Source organism: Macaca fascicularis, chromosome 8 (genome assembly GCF_037993035.2).
Source record: "Macaca fascicularis isolate 582-1 chromosome 8, T2T-MFA8v1.1".
Classification (NCBI taxonomy): Eukaryota; Metazoa; Chordata; class Mammalia; order Primates; family Cercopithecidae; genus Macaca; species Macaca fascicularis.
In genome coordinates this window covers 119,320,626-119,331,822 of record NC_088382.1, presented here as the reverse complement: position 1 = coordinate 119,331,822, position 11,197 = coordinate 119,320,626, and positions in this window count along the sequence as shown.

Here is an 11,197-nt window from a genome sequence, read left to right as displayed (position 1 = left end):
TGAAGTCACGTAGTGTGATGCCTCCAGCTTTGTTCTTTTTGCTTAAGATTGTCCTGGCTATACAAGATCTTTTTTGTTCCATATGAATTTTTAAATAGTTTTTTTTATAATTCTGTAAAGAATGTCAATGGTAGTTTAATGGGAATAGCATTGAATCTCTAAATTGCTTTGGGTAGTATGGCCATTTTCATGATATTGATTCTTCCTATCCGTGAGCATGGAATATTTTTCCACCTATAATGATTTTTTTTAAATCGTCTTTTAAGAGAATAAATATGTAAGAAAATGATCATATTTGGTGAAAAATATAGGCTATAAAATTATATAGAATGTTTATTTCCTTTTTGGAAATAAATTATTTTCTTGGTAATGTCTCTTAAAAAGTTATACTTATTTGTATATATGCATCTGTAATATAATATAATAATATAATGGTATATATACATATGTGTATAATTATGCATTTTAACTCAGTAAATAAATTTCTGCACATCTGTCTTAAGAAATGAATTCTTCCATATAAAAATATCTTTATTAATAATTATTAATTACTAATAATACTAAAAATATTAGAAATATGAATACTTGAGCAAGCAATAATAGAGTGCAACCATCAAAGAAGCAATAAAGATAATACAATAACAAATGTTTGTAATTCAAATAATACTAGGCTGAAAAGATGCTTAATGAATATAATTACAACTAAGAAAAACAAGTATGCAGAGGAAACATAATAGGCTATAAATAACAACTCAAACCAACAAAAGTGGTTATATTAAAAATAAATTACCTTTGGGTTTTTTTTTCTATTTTTCTTTAGTTTGTTGAAATTTTCCTAATAAATATAGTACAATGCCAAAAATATTTAAGAAAAACATTGAGAAGAAATGACAGAAGGTTTAACTGAAACAGAAAGGCTTAGCTTAGAGCAACTGAGATATATGATGAGAACAGGAGAGTGAGGAAAAAACCACATGTGGAATTTCTCTGCTTATAAGGGGAGCAATGGGATCTGAAGCTCAGTTAGTGAAGGGTGCATCAGCACAAAGGGGACTGCAAATGCCTCAACAACTTGGGACCCTAAAAAAGTATTAAGTTTGGTTTTGAAATGTGTTGATCTATCATGGAAGAAAATTAGGGATTGGCAAATTAGGGGTTGGCAAAAACATTGATGTTAATACTTTTAACACACTTCAGTCAGATAAGGTTGTGGATTTTAACTTTTATCCAGTTTTTTTAGGACTCGCATCTAAGTTTTGCTAATTGTGGAAAATGAATAACTTCCTGAGGTGCATACCAAGTAGGAAAATGAGGAAAAGTCCCCAAAGATAATTTCATGGTAACCAAAGTTAAAAAAATTGAGCAAATGTAGAAAAAATTGCCAATATTAAACCATGAAATACCTATTCCCAGATTTCAAAAGCAGAACTGTATGTGTCAATCCTTGGAGCTATCACTATCATGCTTGGTTAGACAAAGAAAAAAAAAAGGTATACCATAGCAGTCTTGGCTACTAACTCAGTTCTAGCTAAAAGTAAAACCTGAACTAAGTATAGAATAAGGTTAAGACATGGCCAAGAATTGCAATGGAATCCTTCACCCTGATAACTAATTTTAGATTTATATGTATTGAGTTGTCACAGATGGCAGAGACCTACCTTAGGTAGTAGGCATGGTCTCATCATAAAGCAACTTTTAAAGTAACAATTTCATGTCACAAAACAGGCTAAGCAAATTAGTGTACTACTTAGCTATATCTGGACTTGGGAACGCTTCCTGAACTTGCTGCTTTACCATAAGAACACTATGCACTGAGTTACCCTGATTTTGAGATTTTTTTCAGATAGAAAACAAGGTTTCAAGCCAAGATGACAAAGAAGAAAACATGAAGGCCTCTGAAGACTGAACACTAAAACTCTACCCATAAGTGGATACAAATATTCATTTACACAATGCTTACCGTGAACATTTGGTACTTACTCAAGAGAGAGAAACAAATTGAGTTTGATTCATAAGTGCTGAAGGAGTAGACAGAAGAGAGACTGACCATGTCATCTGATCATCTTCCACTCTCTTTGGAAGTGCTGGACGTTCTTGATCTCCACACCCCAGTGCCAAATACAGAGGGTATAGGAATTTCTTAGGGTTGTCCAAACAGATGCTGATGATGATAGACACAATGCTGCCGGAATTGAGTGTCCCTGGCCTGGATAAGTCCAGCAGACCTTTGCAGAAGTCAAGAATGTTATAGAGGTCCCAGGTATCAGAGTCTGGCCTGGTCATCCTGGACCTCACAAACCTCTCAAACACAAAGGGCTGGCATAGAATCTACTGATTCTCTCTCTTCAGTTCACCCTCTAGGAGGCTGATGGCTGCCCAGGCCCTGTGGTCTTCTCTCCTTGGGACATACACTGTGATGAGCACAATCTTGTGTATGATAAGGGTAAATTTACCAGAGGTGGCGAGTTGCTGTATGATTTCAAGATGCTCACAGAAGGCCCAGAGTTTGTGCAACAGGTAAGGGGTCAAGGCTGACTGATCTGGAGGCCCTTGAGGTCTTCATGAATTGTGCCACTTCATGCTAAAGCCAGAGCTGGACCATATCTTTGGAAAACCGAGTCCCTGAAGTTCTCCCTGGAAGCTGCCGAGATGGGTTTTCTGCTCCTTCAAGTATAGTGCTCACAAAGACACCCAGCTTAGGGTCGAAATCAGGAACTGTCCAGGGAATCTAGTTGCAAAGTAGCTGAAGCTTCAGAGGAAACAGAGGCACACAGCAGCTTCATCCTGACTCCTGAATGGAGGTGGGACCTGCCCTAAATCCACCCTCTCCTGCGAAGCCTGCAGGGGAGACAGCCAGCACAGAGCAATATCCTCAAGGAGTGGCAGCAACCTGGGGATGTTGGAAACTTTACAGCTCTGCAATAGGTCACGCAGATGGTGGGACAGGCCCTGGCCTGGCTCCTGAAGGCCTCCCACTGAGAAGCAGGTTCAGAAGCATCAACAGGTGGTCCCACAGGCTACGTGGACTCTGCTAATGTGAGTTGAAGAGGTTGTGGTTGGTGCAGAGCCAGCCCAGCATCACTTTGATGGTGGGCAGTAGTACCTCCCACAGAAAGGATCTTCAATTTATTTTTAATGGTCTGGAGAGTATTGTGAAACTGGACAATGGAGACATTCTGCCCCAAATAGGAGCCAATGGGAGGCTCTAGCTCAAAAAACCTGCTCATATCATCCTTGTCCTTAGTGCCAGATGCACTGCTAGAGATAGGGCTCAGCTGAGTCTGAGGCCTCACAATACTGTGACTGAAGATAGGAGCCAAGTGCAAGCCAGGTTTCACTTGGAGCTTTTGGCTCAATGGGGCTGGCAGGGTGGCAGGAATTGTTGTTTTCAGCAGATGTGGGAGATGATGGAGAGGTTTCTATGCCCGCCACTTGTCCCTGGGATAAACAGCTTTACATTTGGGTGTGGCCCCACTTTCCAGTACTGCTTCTGGATTTGGGAAACCAGTCTTTCCCTCATCAGTTGTATCTGAATGAAAGTCTCTCTTTGCTTGTTTCTGAGTGGACCTGCGAACTTGAGGATTTGTTTTCCTATTCCTCTGTCTTATCTGACTCACAGCAAGAATGAAAATTAGCTTCTGAGTTGTAGCCCTCACTAGAAACACAAGATAACCTGTGGTTTTTCTGCGATTTTCTGTAGTGGGGTCCAGGACAGGGAGCTGAAAGTCTTGTTGCTCCTCCCCAGACTTTTCAATCCTGACTTCCATCACCAGGGACAGTGACATCTGCAGCCAGCTTGTTTATCTGAATCTCAGCCTGGATTCGTGCATCCACATGTTGAATGAGATGAGAGACAGTCAAGGTGAATATGACTGCTGACCTGTGCTGTTTCAAGCCTGTTTTCCTCAGGTTGTTCACATTCATGAGTCAAAGGAGCACCATGTGGAAGATGAGGAGGTCTGGGAGAAACAAATCGCCTCTTAGGAGCTTTCGCTTCATGGACACTCAGCTTGTGTAAGATGGACATGGCCGATAGGAAAGACAGAGACAAGAGTCTTCCAGAAGTGGCAGAACTGGCTATCAACTTGACTGCCGTGAATTTCCTTTGAGGCTATAGAAGTCTCTGAAGATAGAGGAAGCTAACCAGCAGCCTTTGGTTATCCCAACACTGCCTCTGCTTGGGAGACACTTTCTTTCCCTGGTACATTTTCAGATGTCTGTACCTTTTCCCTGCATGATCAAAGAGCCCTTTGAGGTTCCAAGATGCCCCTTTAAAAGGCACTTCTGAGTAGAGCCAGTGCTGATAGAAGTACATGGCTTCAATGTCACAGTATTTGCTCCCTGTGATAGCTCCCAACTGGTTGAAGGGCATTCCCGTGTGCAGGGCCACTGACTGGGCTCTATAATAATATCTCTCCGCCAAGTTCTTGGTGACCAGAGGTAGGAACTCCCTCTGGTAGCAGAACAAATCTCTCAGGTACAGCAGGCAGTAATGGCAGGTCATTCAAGCCCAGGGCGCCTCTTCCTCTGAGGTGGGTCCTACTTTCTTACAATCAAATGGATTGTGCTGTGAGGCCAATCTATATAGCTCTGTAACTTCAGCTCGCAGTGGTCCTAAAGGAATAGGAAGATATGATCATAGAATGTGTGGCTACCCTTCAGATGAGTCCGCAAGGGGTCTTTCACTGTTAGAAAGTGCCCGTGTGTCAGAATGCTGGTCACTAGCAGCATAACAGTCTCAGAGTACATTTTCCTCCATAACAGCTCTTCTGTTTTCCTCCATAAGGCATGGGGTACTAGAACACAAATTTAATGCAGATGTGCTGAACCACATCCCTAAGGGCCAGGATGTGAGGTTTGAGTGACACTTTGTAAACATTTCCTTTTAGAAGAAACAGGTCAAGACACTGAGCTGTCAAGAAAATCTCCTAGTAGAGGAGTTTGGCATTCAGGGCCTCTGCCTGGCTTCTCTCCATGGACCTGGACTCTTTTCTTGTGATGCTTAAGTTTGCCTTCTGAGAAAATACAGAAACGACCTACTAATACTCACCCACAGAGGCTAAAAATAACCATCATCATCACCATCAGAACAAAAGAGTGGGAATACATAAGGCCCAGTTAGATAGAGCAGGTAACTCCTGCTCCTCCTTTAGCTCTCAGCTAAAGTTAAATGAAATGCTTCCCTTTCACACTGCACTGGCCTCCTTTGGGTGTCTTGGACTCAACTGGTTGTGAATTTTTCTTGATTTTGTTTCTCCTACCATGGCACATCTATTTATATTATTTATTATTCTTTCTCATAACCTAGATCACAAAGTTCCTGGAGGACATGGTCTGAGCCATTTCACCATTGTGTCTTCAGTACTTAACAATACCTGATTCAAGTGAATACTCAGTAAATACCAGTTAATGATGATCCTGCTGAATGTCAGTTCCTTAAATATAGTTATCAATTACACGGTTACAATGTATAAAAGGACTTCATTTTACTATTTAATATACATGTCTAAGAGTGAGGTAAAATTGTAGGTAATTTACATAAACTGCAATGCAAAAGAAAGAGGGGGAAAAACTCTCATACCAAAATTTAAGTTTAATCAATGTTGTGGGTTCTCTGGAAAATTCAACCTAGATTCTAGTTAAATATATTTATAATATAAATAATATTTAATGCAAAAACTATAAAATTACTTATCCCTGAGTAAAATTTGCTTTTAGACTCTTGGGAGAGAGGGAAAAGAGAAATACATACCTTGTAATAAAACAGAATTCATACAAAATAAAATACAAAGAGTAGAGGGTCCATTCCAAGATGGCTGAATAGGAACAGCTCTAGTCTGCAGCTCCAAGCATGATCGATGTAGAAGACAGTTGAGTTCTCATTTTCAACTGAGGTACCTTGTTCATCTCATTAGAACTGGTTGGACAGTGAGAGCAGCCTACAGAGGGTGAGCTGAAGCAGGGCAGGGCTTCACCACACCTGGGAAGTGGAAGCGCAAGGGGTCAAGGGATTTCCCTTTCCTAGCCAAGGGAAGCTGTAACAGACTGTACCTGGAAAAATTGGACACTTCCACCAAAATACTGTGCTTTTCCCACAGTCTTAGTAACCAGCAGACCAGGAAATTCTGTCCTGTGCCTGGCTTGACGGGTTCCATGCCCACAGAGCCTTGCTCACTGCTAGTGCAGCAGTCTGAGATTGACCTGCAAGGCTGCAGCGTGATGGCAGGAGGGACATCCACCATTGCTGAGGCTTGAATATGTAAACAAAACAACTGGGAAGCTCGAACTGGGCAGAGCCCACCGCAGCTCAGCAAGGCCTACTGCCTCTAAAGACTACACCTCTGTGGGCAGGGCATAGCTGAACAAAATACAGCAGAAACTTCTTCAGACTTAAATGTCCTTGTCTGACAGCTCTGAAGAGGGCAGTGGTTCTCCCAGAATGGCATTTAGCTCTTAGGATGGACAGACTGCCTCTTCAAGTGGGTCCCTGGACCCCGTGTAGCCTAACTTGGAGACACCTCCCAATCTGGGCCAACAGACACCTCATACTGGTGGGTGCCCCTCTGGGACGAAGCTTCCAGAGGAAGGATCAGACAGCAATATTTTCTATTCTGCAATATTTGCTGTTCTACAGCCTCTGCTGGTGATACCCAGGCAAACAGGGTCCGAAGTGGACCTCCAGCAGACTCCAACAGACCTGCAGCTGAGGGACCTGACTGTTAGAAGGAAAACTAACAAACAGAAAGGAAGAGCATCAGCATCAACAAAAAGGACATCTACACCAAAACCCCATTTTTAGGTCACCAACATCAAAGACCAAAGGTAGATTAAACCACAAAGATGGGGAGAAACCAGAGGAGAAAAGCTGAAAATTCTAAAAACCAGAGTGTCTATTCTCCTTCAAAGAATTGCAGCTCCTTGCCAGCAACAGAACAAAGCTGAATGGAGAATGACTTTGACAAGTTGACAGAAGTAGGCTTCAGAAGGTCGGTAATAACAAACTTCTCCAAGCTAATGGAACATGTTCTAACCCATCGTAAGGAAGCTAAAAACCTTGAAAAAAAGTTAGACGAATGGCTATCTAGAATAAATAGTGTAGAGAAGACCTTACATGACCAGTTGGAGCTGAAAACCATGACAAGAGAACTTCATGACTCTTGCACAAGCTTCAATAGCCAATTCGATCAAGTAGAAGAAAGGGTATCAGTGATTGAAGATCAAATTAATGAAATAAAGCAAAAAGACAAGATTAGAGAAAAAAAAAAAAGAAATGAACAAAGCCTCCAAGAAATATGAAACTACGTGAAAAGACCAAATCTACATTTGATTGCTGTACCTGAAAGTGACAGGGAAAATGGAATCAAATTGGAAAACACTTTTCAGGATATTATCCAGGAGAACTTCCCTAACCTAGCAAGGCAGACCAACATTTAAATTCAGGAAATACAGAGAACACCACAAAGACACTCTTTGAGAAGACCAACCCCAAGACACATAATTGTCAGATTCACCAAGGTTGAAATGAAGGAAACAATGTTAGGGGCAGTCAGAGAGAAAAGTCGGGTTACATACAAAGGGAAGCCCATCAGACTAAGAGTGGATCTCTCAGCAAAAACCCTACAAGCCAGAAGAGAGTGGGGGCCAATATTCAACATTCTTAAAGAAAAGAATTTTCAACCTAGAATTTCATATCCAGCCAAACTAAGATTCATAAGTGAAGGAGAAATGAAATCCTTTACAGACAAGCAAATGCTGAGAGATTTTGTCACCACCAGGCCTACCCTACAAGAGCTCCTTAAGGAAGCACTAAACATGGAAAGGAATAACTGGAACCAGCCACTGCAAAAACATGCCAAATTGTAAAGAACATTGATGCTAGGAAGAAACTGCATCAACGAACAGGCAAAATAACCAACTAACATCATAATGACAGGATCAAATTCACACATAACAATATTAACCTTAAATTTAAAAGGTCTAAATTCCCCAAATTAAGACACAGACTGGCAAATTGGATGAAGAGTCAAGACCCATCAGTGTGCTGTATTCAGGAGACCCATCTTGCGTGCAGAGACACACATAGGCTCAAAATAAAGGGAGGAAGATATACCAGATGAATAGAATGCAAAAAAAGCAGGGGTTGCAATCCTAGTCTCTGATAAAACAGACACTAAACCAACAAAGATCAAAAGAGGAAAGAAAGCCATTACATAATAGTAAAGGGATCAATTCAACAAGAAGAGCTAACTCTCCTAAATATATATGCACCCAATACAGGAGCACTCAGATTCATAAAGCAAGTCCTTAGAGACCTACAAAGAGACTTAGACTCCCACACAATAATAATGGGAGACTTTAACACCCCACTGTCAATATTAGACAAATCAGCAAGATGGAAGATTAACAAGGATATCCAGGACTTGAACTCAGCTCTGCACCAAGTGGACCTAATAGACATCTACAGAACTCTCCACCCCAAATCAACAGTATATACATTCTTCTTAGCACCACATCACACTTATTCTAAAATTAACAACGTAATTGGAAGTAAAGCACTCCCCAGCAAATGTAGAAGAACAGAAATCACAACAAACTCTCTCAGACCACAGTGCAATCAAATTAGAACTCATGATTAAGAAACCCTCTCAAAACTGCACAACTACATGGAAACTGAATAACCTGCTCCTGAATAACTACTGGGTAAATAACGAAATGAAGGCAGAAATAAAGATGTTCTTTGAAACCAATGAGAACAAAGACACAACATACCAGAATCTCTGGGACACATTTAAAGCAACGTGTAGAGGGAAATTTGTAGCACTAAACGCTAACAAAAGAAAGCAGAAAACATCTAAAATTGACACCCTAACATCACAATTAAAAGAACTAGAGCAGCAAGAGCAAACACATTCAAAAGCTAGCAGAAGTCAAGAAATAACTAAGATAAGAGCAGAACTAAAGGAGATAGAGACACAAAAAAATCTTCAAAAATCAATGAATCCAGGAGCTGGTTTTTTAAAAGATCAACAAATTTGATAGACTGCTAGCAAGACTAATAAAGAGGAAAAGAGAGAAGAATCTAATAGATGCAATAAAAAATGATAAAGGGGATATCACCACTGATCCCACAGAAATACCAACTACCATCAGAGAATACTATAAACACCTCTATAAAAATAAACTAGAAAATCTAGAAGAAATTGATAAATTCCTGGACACATACACTCTCCTAAGACTAAACCAGGAAGAAGTTGAATCTCTGAATAGACCAATAACAGGCTCTGAAATTGAGGGAATAATTAATAGCCTACGAACCAAAAAAAATCCAGGACCAGATGGATTCACAGCCAAATTCTATCAGAGGTACAAAGAGGAGGTGGTATCATTCTTTCTGAAACTATTCCAATCAACAGAAAATGAGGGAATTCTCCCTAACTCATTTTATGAGGCCAGCATCATCGTGATACCAAAGCCTGGCAGAGATATAACAAAAAAATAGAATTTTAGACCAGTATCCCTGAAGAACATCGATGTGAAAATCCTTAATAAAATACTGGCAAACTGAATCCAGCAGCACATCAAAAAGCTTATCCACCACAATCAATTCAGCTTCATCGCTAGGATGCAAGGCTCATTCAACATATGCAAATCAATAAACATAATCCATCACATAAACAGAACCAATGACAAAAACCACATGCTTATCTCAATATATGCAGAAAAGGCCTTCAACAAAATTCAACAGCCCTTCATGCTAAAAATTTTCAATAAACTAGGTATTGATGGAACATATCTCAAAATAATAAGAGCTATTTATGACAAACCCAGAGCCAATATCATACTGAATGGGCAAAAACTAGAAGCATTCCCTTTGAAAATCAGCACAAGGCAATGATGCCCTCTCTCACCACTCATATTCAACATAGTTTTGGAAGTTCTGGACAGGACAATCAGGCAAGAGAAAGAAATAAACAGTATTCAATTAGGAAAAGAGGAAGTCAAATTGTCCCTGTTTGCAGATGACATGATTGCATATTTAGAAAACCCCATGGTCTCAGCCCAAAATCTCCTTAAGCTGATAAGCAACTGCAGCCAAGTCTCAGGATACAAGATCAATGTGCAAAAATCACAAGCATCCCTATACACCAGTAACAGACAAACAGAGAGCCTAATCATGAGTGAATTCCCATTCACAATTGCTACAAAGTGAATAAAATACCTAGGAATCCAGCTTACAAGGGATGTGAAGGACTTCTTCAAGGGGAACTTGACTGCTCAACAAAGTAAAAGAGGACACAAACAAATGGAAGAACATTCCATGCTCGTGGATAGGAAGAATCAATATCATGAAAATGGCCATACTGACCAAGGTAATTTATAGATTCAATGCCATCCCCATGAAACTACCAATGACTTTCTTCACAGAATTGGAAAAAACTACTTTGAAGTTGATATGGAACCATAAAAGAGCCCACATTGCCAAGACAATCCGAAGCAAAAAGAATAAAGCTGGAGGCATCATGCTACCTGACTTTGAACTATACTACAAGGCTACAGTAACCAAAACAGTATGGTACTGGTTCCAAAACAGATATATAGACCAGCGGTACAGAACAGAGGCCTCAGAAATAACACCACACATCTACAACCATCTGATCTTTGACAAATCTGACAAAAACAAGAAATGGGGAAAGGATTCCCTATCTAATAAATGGTGCTGGGAAAACTGGCTAGCCATATGTAGAAAGTTGAAACTGGATCCCTTCCTTACACCTGATATAAAAATTAATTCAAGATGAATTAAAGACTTAAATGTTAAACCTAAAACTTTATGAAAGAAAACCTAGGCAATATCATTCAGGACATAGGCATGGGCAAGGACTTCATGACTAAAACACCAAAAACAATGGAAACAAAAGCCAAAATTGACAAACCAGATCTAATTAAACTAAAGAGCTTCTGCACGGCAAAAGAAACTATCATCAGCATGAACAGGCAACCTATAGATTGGGAGAAAATTTTTGCAATCTATCCCCCGTCTGACAAAGGGCTACAAAGAACTTAAACAAATTTACAAGAAAAAAACAAACAACCCCATCAAAAAGTGGGCAAAGGGTATGAACAGGCACTTCTCAAAAGAAGACATTTATGCAGCCAACAGACACATGAAAAAATGCTCATTATCACTGGTCATCAG